General features: G+C 41.2%; 1 protein-coding gene across 1 annotated transcript in view; it reads right to left on the minus strand.

Annotated features, from left to right (window-relative positions):
• Nucleotides 1-26,121, minus strand: part of PAG1 (phosphoprotein membrane anchor with glycosphingolipid microdomains 1) — a 138,361-nt gene that overhangs the window by 37,322 nt on the left and 74,918 nt on the right. The window contains exon 3 of the mRNA XM_059394772.1: nucleotides 20,669-20,761. The gene's annotated coding sequence lies outside the window, so the exon portion shown is untranslated. The remainder of the gene's footprint in view (nucleotides 1-20,668; nucleotides 20,762-26,121) is intronic.

The raw sequence follows: 26,121 nt of genomic DNA on the forward strand, positions 1-26,121 counted from the left end.
TTACAACTTAAAAAATGGAACATGGGAACTCAAATTTTGCACACGGAGTCAAGAATTTGAGTTCACTCTTCTCTGCCATTGACACTGAGAGGTTCTGCCTGTGCTAACAGCACACACTGTAACAGGTGACTGGAGCCTCCTAGAGGTGTGCAGTGCCACTGCAGAGCTGTGCTGGTAGCTCTGTAAATGCATCCCGTGGGGGAGGTAACAGTGGGATTTGATCCTGAGAGGGGCCCTCCTTAATTATTTCTCATACCTCTATTACAGGAAGACTTCAAGGAAAAATATACTTACATAAGGAACAAGAAGGTATGTTTTGAGACAGAAAAGAAAACTCATAAAAAAAATCAAAATAGTGACTGACATCTCGTTATTGCCATTGGGAAAAGAAATTAGTATTTATCATTTTAATTCATTGGATTAAATGATCTAAGCCAAGTGGCTTCATTCCAGTTCTTTTTGTAAGCAATTATTTATAATGGTTATGAGATTCCTCAGTACTAATTGTAAAACAATACATTATTAGTCCTGAAATTTAGGAGAAGGATTCAATATTTTTTACGTTACTTTGCTTAGACCTTTCTTCAAAGTCTTTGAAATTTCATTTCATTTTATTTCGTTGGTGTATTATCAGGAACAAGCAAGTTTTAGGGACAGCTGGTCTGCTAGAAGTTACCTGCGTACGCGGTTTCATCGTCCTGACAACATGATTAAGAACCATCAGAGACATTCTACGACATTCACTCATCTGTCATAAGTCTGATTCTGGAATGGAAGGATCCAGGGTCCATCCGAGTCACCAAGGTGTATGATTTCAATAGAGTCCCCAAACTATTAATACTCTCCCCAAGACTGTGTCAGATCACTCAAATTCCAATCTCTCAAATTTCCTAACAGAGTTGTGTCCGATGCCTTTTCCCCTACTGGATATGGCTTTCGGATGGACTGAAGGATGGACTGCTACCCTGGCTGACTGGAATATTAATATCCTCCATATCATAGCTGATGGGGTCCTACTGCCGAGAGCGAGGGCTCCACTAGGTAGCAGCTAAGCCTATGGACTAATGTCTTAATGAGGCGGCTGTTATAAAATCATAATATAGGAAACTGTCAGGATTTGTTTATCTGCATTTTTTGGTAAAACTATTAATGACACTGTTCTGTTCTGTAGTACATAAAGCTTTGTGTGTCTGTGTGATAAACTCAGAGATTTTAGTGCCTGGAAAAAGGCTTTTTATCCTGCTACATTAGTTTGCCTTTTCTTAATAACAACTCAACTGTATGTACGAAAATCATATTTCCCTTTTCTCTTCCCCTCTCATATAGCTGGCTGGAAACTCAAAGATGTAATTATCCTCAATTATGGCAATTACCTTAGTCTAGGTCTTTCTTTCCTCTCTCGACACCAACTGCAACTGCAAGTTTTTTTATTTCAAACATTTTGAAGAGCCTTATATATGAATGTCTTTATTATAGCAACCTCAATATTTCTTAGAAGCAAATCTTAATTTTTAAATATTGCACACATGAAGTTTTAAATTTAATTATCATGAACTGCTTATAGATTTTTCAAGTTTTCAATGTCTAGAATAGGTTTTATAAGAAGAGACTTTTTTTTTTTTTTTTTTTTTTTAAAGCAAAGGATAAAAGGAAGGAAAGAGGAAGGAAGGAAGGGAGAGAGGAGGTTAGGAGGGAAAGGGATGTTCCCACTAAGTCTGTCTCCTGGATCCTAAGTTCTGACCTTTACTTGAAGGAAATAATGAAAGAAGTATCCAGATGATATACAAGATACAAAGACTAAGATAACTGAAATCAAACCAACTTTATCCTAAAGGTTAAACAGAATTAGTAAGTTCCTCTGAATTAGATTAGGGTTTTCAGCCCTGGCTATAGATTAGAGTCACTTGGGAAACTTTTTATGATGTATGAACTGCCCAAGCCTAACCCTAGAAATGGGCATCAGTCGGGAATGGGTCTGGACATTGACATTTGTAAGTGTATCTCCAGAGCATCTGAATGCATAGTTAGGACCGAGAATCACTTCGCGGGATTATTCATTCCTGTTTCTAAATGTAACTTCATCTCATTTCTGATGGTACTGAAACCTGCATAGTCAGCATGTGACCACGTGAAAAAAAAAAAAAAGCTCATCGTCCCTCTTCCCACACAAGTCCACACTGGTAACCACATCAACCAAGTGTTTTGCACACATATATCCTCAGAGCTTGGGCCCAAAGAGAGCATGTGGTAGAGTCTATTCCGGAAGGTGGTATCTGAGCTTGCAACATAAAGACCCAGACCCAGAAGACATTGGTACTGAGGCACGTTCTCTCTCTGCTGTGTTGTCTACATATGTTTCTCTGCATTCCTCAAAACACTCATCTAGAAGTCGTAGGGCTAAACATGTTGATTGACTAAATAAAAAATAATTAAAATGATTAGTTTTAACTTTAATAATTAAAATCATTCTATTTTTAAAGTATATTCAAATATAAACAACAAGAAATAACAAACAAACAAAAAAATCTCCTGATTGTCTACTGGTTCTCACATAGCCCTGGTTTTCGGTAGCTTGTCAAGGCTGAGCACAAGGACGTTCATTATCTCCCACTTGCAAAGTGACCCACAATTCTTACGGGTAGAGAGTGTCCTGGAAATGAACACAATAGGACGGCGATACTCTGCATTACACTTTAGGCTACTTTAGCTTTCCTCTTGAGCATCGTTGCTTAAATGCAACGTTGCTTAAAAGCATCGCTGCACAAGGCATTTTGTTCACCTCAGACAAAACAGTTACTGCAAGGCTGCTGTGGCCTTTTCCTTCCAGCTCTGGGTCGTCACCCTGGGCCCTCTATCCTAAGTCTTTGTCTGATGGAATGTTCATCCTTCAAGTCCTAGCCACTTCCTCTTCGTTTTCTTCTATCCGGTTCAAGCACCATGTTCTCAGGAAGACTTCCAGCGCCCTCCTTGCCCGTCGCCACCTCAGCCTTTATCCCATTCTCCTTTCTTCCTTTCCAGGCGTCCCAGCTGAAAGCATCTTCTGTGTTAGACTTTGTGTTTACGCTTGCAGGATCCTCTTCAGTGTATAAGCCCCATGAGGACCCTCTGTCCTCACAGCTCTAACTCTAGCACCTACAAGAGCAGCTGGGGCTCCGTAAACCCCGACAGGGCGTGTGGCTGCATACGTGTGCAGGCTGACCAAGACCGTGCTGAGGACAGTCGTGTCCCCTTGAAGGGTGAAACTACTGGTGTGATAGATAATAAATGAGAGTGTGTCCAGTGGCAATTCTACCCTTTAGTTCCCCAGGCGATATGCACGTGCTGGGATTTTAATGAGACCCACGGGGCCAGCTGCGTTTGCAGAGAAGGCGATTTGCACCCTGTGCCTTGCCGGCTCGACGCTTCTGCCGGAGGGCTTCTCTGTGCGCCCATCTTGCAGTCGTGGCTGTTTCTTTCACTTCCCAGCAGAAAGCAGCTAGACATTAACGGTTGAAACAGCACTCCCAATCTTCTGTTCAGGTTTCTTTAGACCACTTTATGGGGGTGGGGCGGTAAACACCATGCTTCTTTGGCATTGGATCCTCTTCAAGGAGAAGTTTTTGCATCTCTTGTTATTGGCCCTTCCCATCCAGGTCTGGCTTGGGACAGGAGTTACACTGCAAAAAGCATCCACTTCATGTTGGGGGATTTATTATGGCCTGGGATCTTTTGTCAGTAATCTTACCCTTCCATTATTACCACATGATACTAATAGACGTGGCCAGGAAGTCAGCTGTAGTATCTTCAGGACAAATCCTACTGACATATGGAATCGACAGTTGGACACTACCTCTATTCTGAGGCGCTTCTGTTGGGTCTAGATTAGCACTTTAAGCCATATTGATAACACACTCTGCCAGCCTTCCAAATATGTGCTATGTTTGCATGTCAGCTTCATTGAGAATCTTCAGTATTTCAGTTTCCCATTCAGTACAGAAAAGTATATTTGATATCACTAGCAAAATAAGCTATGTTTGTAGCCTGTGAAACATGCAGTTTAGTGCCCTCGCCCAGAAAAGGCACTTGATAAATATTAGTTCCTCCTTCTGCTTTCCTTGCTATTTTAACAAAAATGTATTTTATTCAAAAATATATTTAAGGAATCTGCATCTTTTAAAAACTCCAAGTATATAAAGTATTTAAATGTACAGTTGGTCTCTGATTCTCTTTTTAGTTAAATAGAGCTATACTGAATGCACAGGGTGAACTGCAATTGTTATCAACATCAGAACCGGCTGCTTCAGATGCAGGATGGTTGATCACACTACAAAATTCGAAGAGATGGTAGAGCTTGCCTTAACCAAATCTAATATACACAAATTTGCATTTGTAAGATAGTGGTATTATGAAATGATATGTTTCACAAAAAAATACTATTTTAAACAATGACCAATTCAAATTTGTTTAAAATATAATTCAATTTCAAATAGACTTTTATGGAAACATATAGGAACCTAGTAACGGAGACAGTAGGCCATAAACAGTCACAAAGCCAACTCAGAACTAACCATCGTTCCTCAGCAATGCTCATCCAAAGACGGTTCGAACTATAGGGTTGGGGCTGATGGGAAACTCTGTAGTGAGTGAGTCAGGATGATTACACCTGAACCCAGTGATTAATCTTAATGTCACGAAAAGAGGTGTAATCAGACACTGGGTTTTGCGGTGCAAGACAAGGCACTAACTAGGAAGTCTTCTTGCCAAAATATGAATCTGAACTGATTAAGCCTCTAGATGCAACCATCAGGCCTCTATTCATCTTTTTTTTTTTTTTTTTTTTCACTTCTGTCACTGAAACGATCCAATAACAATCAAGGATTTTGTCTGCCAGGGTCAGTTAACTCACACTCATGAGACGGTGAGGTCTGTGATTAAGTTTCTATGTGTCTGTCTTTGTAAAAAAGGAAGAACCCATTTCATGTGGGCACCTCATGGAACTATTCATAATGACTGTCATCAGTGTGTCAACTGAAGTGCCACGGGCTCATGTGAATGGAAATGAAAATGACAAACCGTGGTGCCAACCGCACGCTGAGAGGACATTCCCAGAGCCTTACTCCTCTCCCCGGTTGTGTGATACTGTGATTCTTCTCTGAGGTTCAGTCTTAGGCCCTTTTCCTTACTTTGATCTTACTCTCTTCCTGGCATCTTATGCACCCAAAGTCCTATGATGTCAGTCTGCCTTAGCACTTGTTATGGCAATGGCAGGAAAAAAGGCAAGAAACACAACATTATTCATAACACACGGAATGGACACGGGGTCAGGTGTCTGACAGATACAGGCGAACTCCTACTTCTGTGGTAAGTCACCCCATGCTCCGGGTGGAGCTTCTCAACCCGAGTCCTTTCCTCATCTACAAAGACCCGGAAGCCTTCATCTTCCCTCAGCCCTCAGGTTCAGAGCAGCTATTATTATCACATTATTTCTGTGTAATACCTCAGTTCATCAAACATTTTCACAGATTTTACTTTTTGAGTAGCTTAACAATCCTATGAGCAATTTATGGCAGGGTTTATTTTTCTTTCTTTTAAAAATATCATTATTGTTGTTTTAAGCTGAGGAAACAACAGACCAGAGAGATTAAGAGGCTGGCCAATGGCCAAGACCCTAACTAGGACCCAACCTAACTAGGACCCACCCTAACTAGGAAAGAGGGGAGCCATCCCCTTCCACTGCCTTCCACTCTAGATCCTATAGTCTTTCCTCACTATACGTGGTATTAAAAAATTGTGGTCTCATATGAAGTGAAGTTCTCATCAACAAGCCAGGAAAGCAAAGAGCACACAGCTGCCACCAGCCACCAGCTCCAGTGCCGCAGGGGCCTGGCACGTACCGCAAACACTGAGGCAGGCCAGGTGGATATTAACCACGAGGAAGTAAGTTTCTCTTTCTCAAAGAAACATGTTTCTCGTTTTTCTTTAAAGACAGAACCTGTTCATTCTATCTTTTGCTTTCTTTTTAACTCTACCTTAAGAAAACCACAGCACAAAACTATTTATTAGTGGTGATTGACATTCAACCTGATGGGTGGGGAATAACAGAGTAGGGTGGGGACTGCGGCCAATGATGACTCCCCACCCTCCATGTTGGGTGTTGGTTGCCATCCTTCTGAAAGGTATGGCATCCTCTAAAAGGGATAATGTTCCATGGTCTTAACAGGAAGAAGAAGGGTGGTCCTTCACTGTGTCAGCCTGTGAGAACTTGCATGAATACTATAGAGGTATGAGGTCGAACTAATATTTACATTTCCTAATCATCTAAAATCTGAAGAATGAAATCAATTACACTTACTAAATCTGTCGATGGTTTTCGGGTGACTGGGTTTCCAATAGCATTCAGGGCATGTGCTCAATGTAAAATGTGTAATATATAGTACATTCCTTTATAGTAACAAACTAAAAACCTTACGATGTCCAGGGATTTTGAGATTGAGGACAGCACATTTGCATTTACTTTTTACTTATAAAAAATCATTGCTGTATTTTAAGAGATTTGCTGGGTCTGCAAGAGATTTGCTGGGTCTCTCCTCTGGGCTCAGAGACCCAAATACAACTTCTAGTTTGGCAAGCAAATGTCAAAAAGTATGGAATTTCCCTTAAAGACATTAGGTATAAACAGAGCCATCACATTTAGAATAGCAAGCCCCAGATGGTCTATTAGTATCAACAAAAACCACTGTCCTTGCCAGCATGAATTTCATAAAGCAGAAATCATTCCCAGGCATGCAGAGACAGACACAATCACATCCATGAATACTTATTACCATATGCTCGGGACCAGGTAAGGGACGTTATTACATGGCCCATAAAACAATACTTGAAAAACAAACACCAAGTGTTCAAATAAACTGTTTACTCTGATGGCGAGGGCCCTGAAGCTTTTATGGAAAGCATGGCCTGTGCACCCGTGTTTCAGAGTGAGACCGGATGGTGATTATGGCTGTGACCCACAGGCTTTAAAGGCAGAAGCAAGGCCACGAGCAAACCTGGTTGTGTTGGGCTGTCTTGAACATTTTAATTTACATTCTCTTTTTCTTTCTGATGACCTAAATTTCTGGGATTCGACATTTCTGTTAATAGCCGTATGATGGAACTACCATGTAAACATAAATGTCTGGGCAATCATTATTGGCAAAATAAGGAACTGAGGCTTATGGAGTTTCACCCCCGTCGCTCAGAGAGGAGGAAAGTGAGAGAGAGGAGGACAGCCATAGGTCTTAATCTCTCCACCTCAAGGACTTCCTAAAATCATGAAAGGAGCTACAATATGATGGAAGGGGAGCCCCTGGAAACCAGTGTCAGCAGGTGGACACAGCCCTTTGTGGGCTGTGGGGCTTCTGGAGGTGGAGGGCTGGGAACGCAGGCTGGATTTGGGATGCAGAGTCCAGGGGTCATCTGAGATCCCTTTGAGGAGCTTCAAATTATCGCAGGTGTAAAAAAAGCAGACACTAGCCTCAGTGAGCATGTGCCATTTTTCTATACTACACGTTCTTGAATAACCTTTGATGTTCTATTTATTTTAAAGAAGGTAGTCTTTTTTCTGGGACCCAGTTCACATCACTGATTAGAGATATTCTAGCTGTCAGACAGATAAATCTCCATTGAATCGAATTCACAGGATCCAAGAGCAGTTTATGGATCAATCTGGAACAATATGAGGGTTAGCTGGTTTTGTGAAAATACTTAAAACACAACAGTGAAAAAATCAATAAAGATTTATTAAGGCTGTTTTTTTTTTTTTGCATAGGTTTAAAAATGAGTTCTAACCCATTAAAAAGGAAATATAATGCTTTACTGTCTCTAACTTTTTTCTTGAGTTGACCCTTATTAAGCATGTCTTTCTCCTGGGCAGCTGTGAAAATGCCTAGCTCCACTGCTGGTTTGTCACCCTCATCAGGTGACACACAACCTGAATTCTAAGCCAAGATATGCATGCACTCACGGGCAATGAGCTTTTCCCTACTTGTATCATCTTTGTGCAACACAGCAAGAAAGCATAACATTTATTTAACCTTTGTGAATACCATTTGGAGGTTCACCTAATAGTCTTTAAAATAGGCAACTAAAAGAAATCTGGCTGAAAATCTGATTTCTAATGTATGTAAGAAAAAGTTAATAGCTTCTTTTTATGGAGCATCTACCATTTGCCAGATGCTTTTTAACTTAGAGTCTCACCTAGAAAAATCAAGTTACATTTAACTTATTCTTCATAGGCTTTTTGTGAATGATAGGTAGGTTAGAAGACTGTACAAATGGTTACAATTCTTCTCTTCCCTGTATCCTCACTGCTTGCAATTTGACTTCATAGGTCCTTCCAGTAAAAAATGTTGCCTATGTCTTTACTCTTAATTCTTGCTTTCCCTTGTGACTTGCCTTGTCTAATGAAATGCATCAAGAAGCAACAGCGTGTCAATTGTGAACCTAGACCATAAGTTTTGCATGCTTCTGCTCTCACTCTTGAGATCCTCTGTGTGAGTAAACCCAGACTAGCTGGCTAGATGAGCACCATGTGGACCAGACACCCTCACTGCACCCCAGCTAGGAGCAGACACCTAGCTGACTGAGAATTGACTGTAGACATATATACGAGCCCAACTGAAGACAGAAGAACTGCCATAATGGTCCAGCCCACAGAATCAGGAGCCAAGTAGACCAGAGCCAAGTAGACAGTAAACTGCGGCATGGTTTGTTACATAGCAAAAACTAACATACAAAAAGCATTACTCTCTTCACTGTACTGAAGAGAGCTATGGAAGTTGGTAACTTGTCTAAGGTCACTCAGATGGAAAGCTGTAAAGCTCTCACGTTATTACATCTGTCTTATGGGCCTACCCACACTGTACTGTTTTTTTAATGTAAATGACGTAAATATAAATGAATGAAAAAGTACATGTTGAGTGCTTTCTACATGCTCTGTGTTGGACTGGACATATTTCCTCCATCTGGGAAATTTTACAATCTCTACTTTGTTTTTCACTAAGGAAGCTGCAGTTTGACAGGTCTGCTCTGCTATTGCTTTCACCTCCAGTGCTCTGTTTGTTTTCCTGGTTTGAACCTGTTCAAACCATCTCCCAGACACCTCCCTTAACGTCCCAAGACAGAATTAGGGTTTTCACCTGTGACCTGATTGCAAAAATAACCACAATTACTCTCCTTCTTTCTTATAAAAGAAAGGACTTCGTAATAGGACTTCTTAATATCATCCACCGAGAGATCAAGTCTATTTCCCGAGCCCTGGATCTAGATTGGACTTGTGACTAGCTTTGGCCAAGAAGCATGGCAGACATGATAGTGACAGTTCTCAGATCAGGCCTAGGGTACCTTATATACCTGCATTCATTCTCTAGGCAACCCTAACTCCCTCATGTGAGGAGGAACAGGCCAGCCCTGCTGAAGGATGAAAGGTCACAGGGATCACAGTTTGACCAGCCGTTGTCCAGCCCACACCCCAGACATGTGAGAGCCAGCTGAGATGAGCAAAGCGAAACCACAGCAGAGTATTGTTGTGTGTGGGAGACTGGTTGAGACCAGAGGAATTGCCCAACTAAGTCCAGCTTGAACTGCAAACAGCAGAAGTCATAAATGGTCATATTTAAGCCACTAATCTTATAATGAAGCAAAAGGTAACACACACAGATCCTTTATGCTTTAAACCTTTGAAAGTACTTTAAAAGCTTACTTTGGAACAGCCCATAAATTCAACAAATGTTGTCTGAACAGACGAATAAATGATCAAATATCCAATTACACTGAGATACAACTTCTCTGACAAAACAAAACTCCGACTTTTTATTTTATTTTGAAGTGAGTAGCTTCTTTTGGTCTTGGCTGTGAAACAGAATGGTGTTTAGCACAGGGCCTGAAACTCACCAGATGTACTCACTAAATGCTAGTTCTCACTGGTCTTGCATGTGAACTACAGTGCCACACAAAACAAGAGCCAAAGCAAACACTGTAGTGCTGGGGCATGCAATTTCAAAATCAGGGCAGACTCTCCTGGTATCTGCGAGGTGAAGATTTAGGGCAAGGGACATGCTTTTGTTCTGTAATCAGGCAAGCTTCTTTCTCTTTGGATGTTTACAGTAGTTCTCCCCTTTATCCACAGTATGGCCTTTGCGGTCTCAGTTATCCGCAGCCATCCGGGGTCCAGAAACACATGGCCCCCTGATGTGTTGTCACACAGTCAGTAGTAGCCTAACGTTACATCATGATGCTTCTGTCATTGTCAGAATGCATTCTGTCATGTCAGCTCATCCCATGGGCATTCTATCCCATCATGACCAGAAGGACAAGTACAGTCCAGTAAAGTATTCTGAGAGAGACCACATTCAGATAACTTTTATTATAACATGCTGTTTTAATCATTCTACTTACTCTTAGTAATTGTTTTTTAATCTCCTACTGTGCCTAATTGCTAAATTAAGCTTTATCACAGGGGGTATGTGTAGGAAAGACATAGTACAGACAGGGTTCTGTACTATCTGTGGGTTCAGACATCCATGGGGGGCTTGGAATATGTCCCCTATGGACATGAGAGGACTACTGTTCACTCTTTAAATGACCCATAGCTACTGAAGTCACCCAATTTCCAAGGGTGGGAGAGTTCTGCTGTATAAAGATCATAGCAAGAGGCATCCCTCACTCCTCCATTTTTGTTTTGTTTTTAATGAAAAAAAATTTTTTAAAAGATTTTATTTATTTGACACACACACACACACACACAGAAGTCACAAGTAGGCAGAGAGGCAGGCAGAGAGAGAGGGGGAAGCAGGCTCCTCGCTGAGCAGACAGCCCGATGTGAGCCTCGATCCCAGGACCCTGAGATCATGACCTGAGAAGAAGGCAGAGGCTTAACCCACTGAGCATCCCAGGTGCCCCTCCCTCACTCTTCCTTAAGGCTAAGAGTTCTTGACTTGCGCTGTGTATTGGAAGCACTTGGGAAATTTTAAAACAATGACTCCAGAGATTGGCTTGATTAGGTTGGGGTAAAAGTTGCACAGAGGGACTTTTAAAAGCCCCTTGAGTGATTTTATTGAACAGTCAAAGCTGAGAATCACTATTCAGCCATTCCTGAGAGTGCCTCCACCAATCAAGTGGTTATTATTTGATTTAACTTTCAAGGCAGACCTAAATAAACTTTCTTTTTTTATATTCCCCTAATCAAAATAAAGCACTGAAATATTAGAGCTAGAAACTAATTTCTTCTTATGGACAATGACTGGCTCAAAAGGAATTAAGAAATAATTGTCAAATGAGTAACTTCCTAATGATTAACTCAACAAGCATAATATGGACACTTGGCAGGATCTTAAATGTCTGTAAATGGCTTGAGAATAATTAGGTATTCAAAATTTTATTATCATTAACTAGAATGCCACATAACACTATAAATTATATTAAATAATAAATTCAAACTTAATCATTTAAGTATATGATCAAAAAGCACATTAACCTAAAATTTTTGTTTGAAAATGTACCTTATATGTACTTTTGTGTACTCCATCACAAATTAAAGTAAAATTTAATATTTTAATATGATTTTTAGTTCAGATCTAATGTGGGTATTTTAAGACATTGTGATCTTGTCTTTTTAATGCATAAGTGACCCTCATGTGGCAACAGTATTATTTTCAGGGACTATTTCCTTTTTGGCAGAATTCAAAAGTGCTGAAAAATGATGAATATTAATCTTATGCTATAAAGTATAATAACGCATGCAAATTGGCTCAGTGCCAAAATTTCATCTTCAATGAATTCCATAGCTACAATCACAGACTTCGAGTGCACATTCAGAGTAGAAAGGCTCTAAGTCACAGATTACTGAAGAGAAAAATCTGATGTGACCTCCTGATTTTCTAGAAATGGAAAATGAAGTCCAGAGAGGTTAAACAAGTCAAATAAAACCCCTAACCAAATGGCTGGGAATCCAGCCCAGGAAGCTTGAGCCTGCACCCTCTCAGCTTTCTGGAAAGGGGCACAGGCAAGATCATAGCAGAGTGTGTTCAAGGCCCACACAAATGGTGGTTGGCTGGATCTGGCCCCAGATTTTGCCAAAGTCTGCTACAGAGGGTTATATTCAAAAAGGACCTTGGCAAAAAGGGAACAGTTATCACTTTGTACCCTAATTATTCTTATCACAAAGCAGACTGCAGTCAACTCTACTGTTTAATACATTAGCCATAAATATAGTTATTGTAATTTTTCTAATCTACTATTAACTTTGTACATTAACATGGTACATTTGTATAGCTAATGAACCAATCCCGGTACATTATTATTAAGTAATGTCCATGCATTATTCAGATTTTCTTAGTTTTCACTAATGTCCCTTTTTTGTTATCCCATCGAGGATAGCACATTACATTTAGTTTGCACTATTTTTTATTAGTTCAACACTTTGTGTGTAGGGGGGGGATATGTAAAAGAGAGAATGCGAGAGAGAATATGAATGTCTCTATTCGGCCACTTGAAGTGCAAAACCCTATAAATTACTGTTCTCATACTGTCTAATGTAAGAGAAAAGGCCATATGTTAATAAAGTAATATAGAATTTAAATAATGCAAAAAACACTGTGGAGAGTAGAAGGTTAGATTAAAAAGAACTTGGTATTTGGAGGGACCTAGAAACATGGTCTCTGATTTCAACATGGGTTAGCAAAAATCTAAAAAGCAAGGAATGGGACAGAGTAGTGTGGAATTTAAAGTAATAAAAGGCAATTCACATAGAACTACAGTAATGCAGAAGAAAGCAATAATATTGTGAAATTTGTCATCATTTACTTTAGGGGAGTTTGCATTTTTAAAATCCACAGAAATGCAGTTACAGTTTCCTTGCCAATATTTGTATAAAACATTTTCCAAACAAGACTGATTCATCTTACTCTGAAATGAATTGTTAGATCACAACAGAGAATGTTAAAGAGTTTGCATCCCTTATAGAAATGCCAAACATTTTACTCTGCCTGATGCTGTACTATAAATAGGGAAATTCAAATGCTAAAAATGTTCTCCAAGTTGCCAAACATAGTTCTTTAACATCTACTTCCTAGTACAAATGACTCATTCTTCCAAAGTTTGAAAATGAAAGCTAGTTACAACACACAGAGAAATGTTGTAGCTTATACCAATTAATTAAATACAAAAGATACTTCGCTTATGTATATTTCTTTTTCCTTAGGTCAAATCCACAGAAATGTTTCATTAGACTTTTATCGAGGTTTTATTAAAGAGTAGTTACTCCGATGACAGTTGGATTTTTAAATTAACAATTAGAAGAGTCAAGCAACATTAAGATTGTTGGAAAATGATGATGCTGATTGAAACGATTTTGAAACTCATTAGCTGCATTTGAATGTAACAGATGTAAAATTTACTATAATAAAAAAATAGTGAAGTCAGAACATGAAAACTAAGACGCTAGCTAACAAGACAGTACAAATTATGCTCCAACATCCAAGAACACAAGGAAACGCAACTCTAAGAAATGCAACCCAATTAAGAAAAATAGGGCTTCTTAGGAACAAGTCACTCTTTGGTGTAAAATGAACAATAAATAGGGGACATGCCATTCATTTATGATTGGTATTTCAACATAGTATACATACGTAATGTATATCTTACAACAAGTAAAGAGAACATCAACAGGACAGGGGCTTGTGTAACATATCAGAGGTCAGCACCCGCTCGCAGAGGCAATGGCTGACTTTCCCAGAGAGACAGAACAGGAAATGGCAGCAGATGCACCTGTGATGTAGTGGGGGTGGGGGGGGGGGGGGGGGGGGGGGGAGGGAGGCAGGGCAACAGTGGTTTCATAACATTGTCTTCCAATCAACTGACTCTACTGTCGGCCTTTGATCTTCTTTCTGCACCTCACCATACCTCATATTATCTCATTACCAACCACTTACTCCAGAACAGCAGCATTCTCTTTAAACTGACTACAGGTAATTACTGCAACGTCCTGTCCAGGCTTCACTCAAGTCTTCTCCTGCTTTGACCTGCATAAGTATGTATTCGCAAGCCTCCAGTGGAAGTGTTTGGATTAAAAATTTTATAGTATATAAGGAAGAGGTGACTTAAGTACAATTCTTTGATTTTAGACAAGATACTATTATTAAAGTTTGTATTATCATGCTCACATATAAACTTCAATAATTCTATTTTGAGTGTTTCTTTTTTTTTAAGGGGAGGAGGGGCAGAGGGTGAGAGAGAATCTTAAGCAGGCTCCACAACCAGCACAGAGCCCAATATGGGGCTCGATCTTACAATCCGGGGATCATGACCGGAACTGAAACCAAGACTGGGATGCTTAACTGACTGAGCTACACAGGCACCCCTTGAGTGTTTCCTATTTAACAAGTGATGTACTATTCAATTTACTCTAAATTAATTATAGAATAAAATGCATAATTTGCAGATTAGTTTTTGAAAAGACATACAGGCATATGACATATATATCAAATATATAAATATTTTTATATATGTTTCAAATACATAAGTTCCAAATTATATTTAATATGTTACAATATCAAAACAGATAATAATTGCTTTCATTAACTAATGTTCAGGTAGCTACCATTTTGGACAAACATAATCGACCTACGATAATTTTTGTGTTTACTTATAAAACAATAAGACAAGATAGAAAGGTTTTGGCTGCTGTTTGCAAGCATTTCTCTGCAATAAATATCTCTATTTTGTCCATTCTGACTGTGTTGTCCGCTTGCCAATGGGTGTATGAGGACACATATATTAAGGGTATGGCTGATACTTATTTCTAATAAATAAAAAGCTGAATTGAATGATGGTCACTACTACTTTTTCTAACATAGAATTTTATGCAATATTCCAAAAAGCGGATATGAAACTTACCAAATATATTCAGATATTTAAGATTTACAGAAAGTATGATACAATAAACACCCATGTAACTACTACCCAGTTTAGGAAAAAAAAAACTATGCTAAGTATAAGAATTTTGTCCAGGGGCGCCTGGGTGGCTCAGTGGGTTAAGCCGCTGCCTTCGGCTCGGGTCATGATCTCAGGGTCCTGGGATCGAGTCCCACATCGGGTTCTTTGCTCAGCAGGGAGCCTGCTTCCTCCTCTCTCTCTGCCTGCCTCTCTGTCTACTTGTGATCTCGCTCTGTCAAATAAATAAATAAAATCTTTAAAAAAAAAAAAAAAAAGAATTTTGTCCAGAGGACTGCAGCTTAGAATGACATTGATAATTCTTATGTTTCTGTTCTCACCAGTCAGCTAGCCACTACATAAAGTAATAAAATGTGATTAAATATCAAAACTAATGAAAGCTGCCATGGGCTTGCAGCATTTGAATGACATGCTTGTTTCTCTGACTGTCACTAAGGGCTTTCTATACTCTATGAGGTCTTCCAACAGTATCATATTCTTTAAAAATATTTCAGTAATCATTCTATTTACTAAGACTTTAAAAAGAAGACTTGGATTTGAACCTTTAGCACCCTAACAGTGAAAGACCCGGGGACATCTCTGACCTTATTAAGAGGCTGCAGGTAGATCCTGATCCAGGCGAAGACAAAGGGTTGGAAGTCAGATGTGGGTGGGGGGCAAGGGGATGGGCATCCTGAAAACAGAATTGAAGTAACGATGCTGTACAAGGAAGGTCACACAAACGGTCTCTGCCCGAGACACCGTCCCACTCAGCCCGCTGGCCTCCCATCACACAGCCCTCCAGGTTCTGGGGAACACTCCAGAGTCCGGGGAATTGAGCGAGACTCAGATGCCTGCACATGTGCCCAGGCAGAGCGGCTCCACAGTGTGTACTGGTTTCATCAATGAGGACGATGTATGCACAGCTCCCTGTGAGGCACTTTTATGGACAGCCCATCTCTTTGGCACCAGCCTGACACAGAGCCAAAATCTCGACCTGAAAGACCAAAAGGCCATAGAATTTAAAAACCGTGAGAAAAAACTGGTCTCAAAACTGGGAACCGTTTCTGCAGCAAACATTTGTTTTTAGCATAGGAAACGTTAATCCCGAAACTATGATTCTAGTTCCTCTCTCTTCAACCTGTTCATCAAAAAGCACTGAACAAGGAGCACCTGGGTGGCTCTGTGGGTTAAAGCCTCTGCCTTCGGCTCAGGACATGATCCTAAGGGTCCTGGGATCGAGTCCTGCATTGGGCTCTCTGCTCAGCAGGGAGCCTGCTCCTCCTCTCTCTCTCTCTCTCTCTGCCTGCCTCTCTGCCTACTGTGTTCTCTGTTTGTCAAATAAATAAATAAAATCTTAAAAAAAAAAAAAAAAAAAAGCCTGGACTCTGGCGCAGACCCCCAAGGCACTTTCATATCCACCATGAAGGATTTCACAGAATTCATTCTGCATACTAACCTCATTCCTTCCTGTCTTTCCTACCTTCTATTCCCTATGCCTCATTTTACCCCCACCTGTTTTTAATTTACTCTGTCTTAATGCATTCTATATTGTGCCTTATTCTTAAAAGTCCTTCTGGAGCCAGGTAGGACACAAACAAATGACTGCCAGCTTTTCACAAAGATGAAAATAGCTTAGAGATAATCCAGTTCTATCCTCCATATTTACAGATAAGAAATCTGACGCGCTGAGGTCCCAGTGACTACTGGTTTTAAGACGGAGTGAAAGTCAGGAATCCCAAATGTAGCTGACTGATCTTTCCTCAATACCTGACTACCATCTATGACCTGTTCTGTTGTCTCTCCTTTTCTCAAGGCAGCTCTGCTCAAAGGGGTGTTGCCAGACATTTCTCCCCATCTGGCAGAATAAAACATTTAGGAAATTCTGCACTCTATATCTTGCTGTGGAGAGTCACAAGAGAATTTGGAAAAACCTGCAATACGTACATCAATTTAATTTAATTTAATCCACATCTCTCAAACATAGCTGATCATTAATGAAACCCCCTTTCTTTTCTCTTTCCAGAGTGGTGGAAGGGAGCTGCACCCATTAACACCACTCTCTGGGAAGTACTGGGGTCAGGCAAGACCTCCTAAAGGCAGCTAAATCCTCACAGCAGGTCAGAGAGGAGAATGGTCAAACATCCATCTTATTGAAATATCAGCTTGAACAGTGGCTGCTCTTAATAATGGCAAGTCCAGCACCGCTGGCCTCGGGGCTGGAGCACATCAAAAGGTTTAGGACTCACTTGGTGAACGAGGTGTTGAGGAAGAGGGAGAGCATGGCCCTTGGCCTTTCTCCCAGCGCAGCTCGGGAGGTCGTCCGCAGGCCTGCTGTGGGGTACAGCTCCCCCTGACAGCCAGGGGCTGCAGTGCCTGGTACCCTGGCTTGACCATACAGCACAAACCTGTACCCACTCAGAAATTAAAAATTCTTCTTCCCTGTTGTAAAGGCCAAGAGGCAAGAGGTGTACAGTTCAAAACCCAGCAATGTAACACACTGTGTGCGCTTCTGCAGGGATGGCAGACCCCAAAGGGACAGGACCATGGAGCAAACTCTGCTGTTGGTATAGGAGGTACCTGTGGGGAGCGCAAAGCCCTCATGCCTGGACTCTGGCGCAGACCCCCGCCCCCGGCAGGCACATGCCATCCGCCCTCATTACCTGTGGATCCCCGGGCAAGTCACTCACCCTCTCTGAGCTGCAGTTTCTTCTTCAGTAAAATGTGAATAATAATAATGAAAGCAGAGGATTAAATGAGTTAGTATTTGCAAAGTGCTTAGACGCCTGCTTGCCCCACAGTAAGTGTAGTTTAAGTGTTTGCTGAAGAAAATAGTGTCGTTAAGCGTGTACTCCCATGTGCCCCCTCTGATATATGCTTCCTTTCCCAACAGACAAGGATGAGCTGTCACAGGTGAAACAAGCCCTTTGCAACTCCTCATTTTAAGACCAAGATACTCCTTGTCCCCTAGTGACCAGGATGTGAAGGAAGCCAGACCAGGCTATATGATCCTGCCTCTAGAGGCCACACACACGGGCTTCGAAAGCCTGCGAGCTCCCACAGCTTTGCGGCAGGCTGAGGGCCAGGCTCTGCGGGACCAGGTCACTGGTACAAGCTAATGATCGGGGCTCCAAAACGGTGGTTACCGGGGGTTCCCGCAGCAGAATAACAGGAAGACAGGACAGTAGATGTGGCCGCCGGGTCACAGATAGACCAGCAGTAATCCAGCAAACTGTCTTCTGAGGCTCCTTGGTCCCCTGCCTTCCCACTGCAGCGCCTCCAAGGGACACCTGCAGGAGCAGTCGAAACCAGCCTTATCTCCCTTACTAGCCCTTAATGTGGTTGTTAAAAATGATAAAATAAAAACTACTTTTAAAATAGACAAAAATAAATGTGCCAATATATTGAAGCAATAAAGGGAAACAGTTTTGTAACATCTTGGTTAATTGTACTTGGTTCCTTTGGTATTTCCTTGAAAATACCATCATGTATATTTACATATTTTTAAGAGTTCTACAAACACATTTTTAAAAAGATTGCCGAACACATTTCAAAAGACTAAGAAATTTAAAAACCAAGCAGATAATGTACCTGAACGATGTCATAAGTAGCAGAGGAAAAGACTGGCTTTAGGCATCTAAGACAGATCCTTCCATAGGTTACATAAAAATCCAAGCAGGGTTTGCAATCATTTAATGACTGACTGCGCACCGACATCATCACAACTGTAATTTTAGAAATGTTGTAATTTATAGGATATTGTTCTTATAAAATTATACACAGAGTTCTGATAAATACAAGCTAAGCCTGGGGAATATGAGAAATCTCTCTTGGAGCACAAGGACGAGGGGCCCTTGAACTTGGCTGGGAATGGCCCCAGCACACCTGCTCTTGGAGCTCCCCTGGTCTAGCTCATGTGCTCTGTGAACACAGCAAACCGCAGCCTGACAAGATCTCTTTTCGCTCTCAGTTTCCAAGGCAGGGTTTGCACACTGCTTTCCACCTTCACTTTGACAGTCGTTGACTTTAAGGTTGTGGACGTCTGGGGCATGGCTTGCTCTCGCACGGTCTCTGGCAGTGGACTTCTTACCTCCAAACACATCACTTAATGCGCCTTTTCTCTCTCACCTTAGGCAGCTCACACTGGTTTCTGTGCATCACCAGAGCGGGTGCCGAGGTTGTTTTTCACTTCCACTGACGTGAATGCTAAGGCACAGGGAACCATCTCCAAGCAGGTCTGGTGTGTTTATAAACTTCATGATTGTAATTCTTGTTACCACGGTATTTAAATAGGCACACTGCTGTCTTAAAGCCTTTTTTATGTAATACACGCATAATGAAAGGTGAAGAAGAAAACTGTCACTTGCAGGAAAACTATTTCCTTAAATTATGACTTGCACCTACAGTCATGAGAAGCTATTAAAATATATTTTTTAAAAAATCTCTAAGCTAATCTATTGCTTTGGATTTTGATATTCTCCAGTGCTGCTTCCCCCATTCTGTATGCACAGCACAGATTCCTGCCAAGCCTATTACAGTGAACAAACAATGTCTTCTCTGTCAGAACAGACAATGAATAGTATCACAGAATTCTCCTCTAATGTACAGCTTCCATTCCCCCCACCCAGCCCCTTCCGAAAAGAACCACCAGGACGAGGACTGACGACGAGGAACCCATTACTCGCCCCTTGCCAATCTGAAAGCACATTCTGGCGAGCTAAGGACTGAGTAATGTCGGCCATATATTAACTGCTAAACAGAGAAAGCTGACAAGTTTATTTTCTTTTAAATTGGATCGTATATTTTTGCATTTCTGTGGGTGGTGAACATGGGTATCTTTATCAGGAAGGAAGGAGAGTTTTATCAGATTGAATTTCAGGGCTTAGCAAAAACAGCTTTTGGCTACAGACTGAGCAGCAACAGGGGAACTTCACAGAAATGACACAGCAATTTGTGTTAAAATAGTGGCAGCCAATTCATGAATGCTAAAGCCTACAACGAATTCAGCTGCTTCTGTTAAGCCTTTACTCCCGCTAAGCTCATGATTCATAAAGAAAGCGCCCGGAGTTACTCCTCTGAAACATAGAGTATGTGCTGACAGACTCCTCTTTGACGTCTCTCTCTCATATTCCCATTCTCTCTTCCACATGGATGCCTTCTCCTCCCCGAAGAAGAGGCATTAAGGATGGGAAGTCCCTGTCACAGACCACCCACAGCCTTACTTAGTAGGTAATTTTCATGAAAGGAGCGCATGGATTTCTTTAAAATCTTCCACATCTGTAAGTCTTAGTTGGTGTAAAATATTATGACTCTGTTTTCTTTCCCTTTCTGACATGAATATAGTACATATTGGATTGTAACTTCTAGGAAGGACCGTACCACGCGTTTCCCATAGAAGACAAAAATGCTATTTTTATCATCAAACCACACTGGCTGCTGTTTTCATGAACGCCAGAGAGAGAGATTAACATGAAGAAAAAAGCACCGCCTTCCCCTGCCTCCCCTCCTCCCACACACGTGTAGTGTGACTCCGGGAGCCCCGGATTCTGAGGGCGCTCTGCTCTCCGTTCTCTGGGATATCCCTCGGCTCCACTCACTTCTCCCCTCCCTCCCTCATGGCACTCGAGGCTTGTCAGATGCAACAATCAAGCCTGTGTGCGGCACCACTGCGCCCTGAAAATTCTAATGAGGGGCCCCCTTATTGAACAATGGTAGTATTTACCTTGGAGAAATGTTTGTCCCAATAAGGAACCAAAGTTCTGGTGGTGGACTCCCTTTGAAATGTGGTGGCGAGAGTCCTCTTTTCCTGCTTGGCCTGTAACCAAAAAGAAAGAAAACTAGGGTAAAAAAAAAAAAAAAAGCAGATGGATAGAGACTGTCAAAGATACTTGTCCAGTTCGTTGTAAAAACATGAGTAAATTTGGGCCAAACATTGAGCTTTTCTTCCTTCCCAAGCAAAGCAAGCTGCAAATTCGAGGAAAACTACAAATAGTAGTAAATAAATAAAAATATGATCTCCAACGTAACAGTTCATGTCTGATCAAACACTCATCAATTTACTTGCTCTTTCCATATTTTTTGTAATATTACGATAAATAAATCTGTGTCTTATTGCAGTTAATAATAAAATTCAAGTATCTGTTACCTAAATTTGGGATAAAACGAGGGATGTATTTAAGATTGATGCTTTTAAATAAAGTAAGCTATGATTTAATTATGAGAATGTCTTACTCAAAAAGGAACACCTTCAGGGTGCCTGGGTGGCTCAGTGGATTAAGCACCTGATACATGATTTCAGCTTAGGTCATGGTCTCAGGGGGAGATCTGAGATTGAGCTAACATCAGGCTCCACACTGGGTATACAGACGGCTCGAGATTCTTCCTCTCCCTCTGCATCATACACCCCCATTCTAACCCCCATGGGCACGTGTGCTCTCAAATAAATCTTTAAAAAAAAAAAAAAGAAGCATCTTCAGTACAGCATGAACCGTGTGACCTACATGACATACAGATCTCCTGATCCCACATTGTTCCTTTACCCACTTCACTGTGGGAACGAAGACGACGTGCAGAAATGGAGGGGATGACTGGGGTGTCTCCCCTTCTCTTCCCTCCTGATTCATCTGCGTGCGCGCCGGGTCCCATTCCATCCATGGTTTTGGTCTAGTTTTGGTGCCCAGCCTTTCCTCCATCCCCCTTCCCTCTCCGCGTCTCTCCCCATCTCCTCACAAATCTCTCCCGAACTGAACCTCGGTTTCATGTAAGGCACCATAGTTCGTACAGCATGGGAGGTAGGACTAGGGGAGGGCGATGGGAAGAAGGAATGAATGAGTTTACACCCTGAGGGGAACATCCTAGCTGCTAACTAAGATTCAGAACCTCTCAATTATTTTAACAGACTGAGCTATGATTCCAGATTTGAAGATGAAGAACTGAGCGCAACACGAGCCTTCTAGACCTGCATCTAGTGAGGTTCTATTAGGGTCACATAGGATCATCACAGACCGTATGTAGCTTTCTTCCACAGCACAGTCAGCAGATTATTTACACTGTCTCAAGGTACATCTATTGTTTCCCTGACAGTTACCAAGGGAGAAACGGCGGGCTTTTGTTTGCCACTGCATTCAGCTATTATTATTTTCTTTTCTTGAATAAGTCTAAAAAGACCAGAATAAGACACACAATCATGGGCTGTCTCCTTCTGACCTGACTCCAGGTCTTTCCGCTGTCAATCATGCAAACTAAAAGGGCAGGGCGCCTTCACTGGGTGAGGGCTTGACAGACAAGGGCCCTTCCCAAACCACCTTTCGCTCTTTCATTAGATTTTCAACAAACCTCCTCCTGAAACCCTGCCCTGCAGATATATTTAGATGTGGATTCCAGCTGTAAACATCTCCACTTCCCCATGCCATCATGGCTGGTCCCAGAGAATGCTCCTGAATTTGTTAGAAATAGAAGCAAGATTGGATTATCTAAATCAAACTGCTGCAGGAAAAAAACAAAAAAAAGATATGAAAAGAATAATTTTCTTAAAATGCCAAATCTTATTAATATGTATTAGAAATAATGTTTGCCTTAGCTCTATTACTAGGTGGGAGTAAAGAGTCTAATTTGAAAATTGAGCATATAACTTGACAGTTATTTTAATAACATAAAAGTCATACATAATTTTGCATTTCTGGAATATGCATTTCATGACAAAAATATTTCAAAGAAACAAGGTAATCAGGACACTGTGGTACTAGACTAGGACAGACATATAGATAAATGGACTAGAAGCACTATCTAGAAATAAACCTGTATATCAATGGCTAATTAATTTTCAACAAGGGTGTCAAAACTGTTCAGTGGGGAAAAATAGCCTTTCCAACAACAAAATCTAGGACAACTGACAGCCACATGCAAAAGAATGAAGTTGCATCCTCAACTCAGACCATATAAAAACTGACTCAGAATGAATCAAAACCTCCATTTAAAAGCTAAAACAACAATTCCCTTAGAAGAAACGACAGGGATAAACCTTCATGAGCTCAAATTTGGCCATGGGGTTATATATATGACACCAAAAGTATAAGCAACAAAAGAAAAAATAAATCAATTGGACTTAATCAAAATTAAACACATTCGTGCTTTAAAGGACACTATTAAAAGACAACCCAAAGAATGGGGAAAAAATCCAAGCAAATCATAACTGATAGAGGACTTTTATGTACAATATAGGAAGTACTTTCATAACTCAATAATAAAAAGACAACCCAATCAAAAGCAGGCAAAAGATCTGAACAGGCATTTCTCAAAATAAATACACAATGGCCAATGAACACGAAAAGATGCTCATCATTATTATTAATCAAGGAAAAGCAAACCAAACCCACAATGAGATGAAATACCACTTCATCCCCCATAGAATGGCCATAATCAGAAGTGTACATGGTAACAAGTGTTGGTGAGGACGTGGAAGAAAATCAGAACCCCCCATATCTCCTGAGGGGAATGTAAAATGGGAGTCACTTTGAAAACAGCCCATTCTTCTTCCAAAAGTTAAATAGAGGAGTTACCATTGGTCCCAGGTAGGTACTGGGATATGTCTATATGGGTATATATTCCACTCCTCGGTATGTACCAAGGGAAATGAAAACATACGTTCACACAGAAACTTGTGTATGGATGCTCAATGTGGCATGATTCATATTGGCCCCAAAGTGGATACAGTATATATATCCATCAACTGGTGAATAAACATACAACATGGGGGTATATCCATATCAAAGAATAGTCTGTGGCCAATTAGATGGAATGAAGCACTGACTCACATTACAATGGGGATGAACCTTGAAAACATGCGGAGTGAAAAAAAGCTAGTCACACAAAAGGCCAAATACTCTCTGAGTCCATTGATGTGAAATGTCCAAAATAGGCAGGCAGATAGAAAGTGGATTAGTGGTTGCCTTGGGGGAGGGGGGCAGGAGGATGAGAGCTAAGGGTGGGGGCAGAGCTGCTATCTGAAGTATGGACTGTGGGACGGCTGCACAACTCTGTCCATTAAACTGTCCAATTTAAATTGGTGAACTGTATGGCAGCATGTGAATTCTATCTCAATAAAGCTGCTACCAAAAAGAAACTCCAAGAAATGTGCACATTGTAATGTCTGTCATTTTCCAGAGCAATCTGAAAGAAATATGGCAAACCCAGGGTGAGTCTAGCTGGAATCACAGCAGTCATTGCCGTGAAGCATGATCACTGGGCTCCATCCGCTGCCAGCCGTCGTGTTTGAACTGAAGACAGCCGGAGAGTCATTCTGCATGGACCACGTGTCTTTTCAGATCTCCTTTCACACCCGTGACTATGTCTGAGGGTAGACAGCAGTTAGTCACTGCAAACGATGACTGACCCAATCAAATAGAAATCCTATGCTGTCCATGTTGCTTTCTTCTTCCACTGAATGGAATTGCAGGACTTGGGAAGCGTGGTGTCTACTCCAATATGCCCCCCTCCCCGCACATACTATGTTAGTGGAACGGCAAATTCAGCACCGTGTCTTCCGTACCTAGTTCACTGACAGAGTTTTCATTAGGACTGTTAGCAGGTTCTTAACATAGATGATGACATTCAGAGAAAGGCTCAAATAAGTGAACTCTGATAATTCATGATGCGTTTGGCTTGCTCACATGAAGCCTTGTTCTAGCTACAGCCACTCAGAGAAACTGACGCACAGTTCAATTTCTGGGCCACTGGGGCCCTGAGGGTTGGGTTATACACCTGACAGATGGCCTGACCCAACCCCCAGCTGGCATTGCTGAGAAGAGGTGTAGGAAGAGGAGTGTTTTTTTTTTTTTTTTTTCTGGGTTGGTTTTGTTTGTTTGTTTGTTTTATTTTATTTTATTTTATTTTTTAAAGTTATACCTTTAGAGCCCTCCTAGGGAAGCAGCAAGGAGGTTGACAGCAAAGCTGCCTGCTATCTGGGTAGATAAACACAGAGACTAGGTAGCCCTGACTTGAGTAACCCAACTCCAAATTCATGTTTGACTTTCAAAAACTCTACTTGGAGACAGGTTATCCACTCACTGTGAGACTAGAATCACGCTCACTTAAAGATTCTCAAATTTAAAAGAAATTTAAAGATGATCTACAAATCAAACCCAGTTGATACTTGAACCCTTTCTACAATGTCTGTGACCTCCAGGTTACAAGTATAATAATGAAAGGACTTGGTTAAATGTAACCGTTAAAAGTACTGAGCACAGAATGAATCACAGTGTCTAATATATAATAATCATTGAATGTCTACTCAGTGATTGAGTGAGTTAACTTTTAAAAAATCAGAGTAGATTTGAGCATATTGATATAATAAAGCTGCTCTCCCTGACAGTCCCTGAAGACAAGGAAAGGAGCTGGATCACAGGTCCCTCGTGATTGGCAAGTGACCGCAACAACATACCACACATGCAAATGCCACCCAAGTAAATACTATCTTTTATCCATGATGCAATGGAAACAAACCAACAAAACTTAGATCTGCTCATCAAGCCAATGCCAGAATCCCTTCCATAATGAAGGGCTCCCAAGAAGAAATTCGTTTCTGTCTTTGGCAAATGCTGTTCGATATGAGTTGGGGCAAGGAAGGCTCTTTTTTACCTAGTGATTTAGTGGCCTCAACCTTGTTAGAGTCTTGGTTCTAACTTCTAGGGCCATATGGAACAAGTCCAATAATTTTCCTACATGGCAATCTTTCAAATACTCAAAGACACTTATTTAAAGACGTTCCTCTTCTCCTGCCCTTGAGCTTTCCTTTCTTCATTTTAAAGCATATAGTTCTGGGTACCAGCTACCTTAACTTAAAAAAGCACCGGGGCTGGAAGAAGTGAGCTAGGCTCTGGCCAGGCCTGCTCACAACAGCAAAGTAGGCTGACAGCCTGGTCCAGCTACAAAGCCCAACTTAACGGAGCGGCTCAGTAACCAAGCACAATGTTCAGGGGATAGTGATCTGATTTAGGAAACAGTCCTTATGTGGGTTTTGATGGTGGTGCTAGGGGAATTGTTGCGGACCAGATATCACAGGGAGGCAAAGCTATCAACAGGGAGCCATGATAGGCTGGTTAACTCAGGAGAGGGATCCGTGATCATTCTGTGGTCCAATCACAGCTGCAGAATCTGGCTACTGGGCAATGATTCAGG

The sequence above is a fragment of the Mustela nigripes genome, chromosome 3 (assembly GCF_022355385.1).
Source record: "Mustela nigripes isolate SB6536 chromosome 3, MUSNIG.SB6536, whole genome shotgun sequence".
Classification (NCBI taxonomy): Eukaryota; Metazoa; Chordata; class Mammalia; order Carnivora; family Mustelidae; genus Mustela; species Mustela nigripes.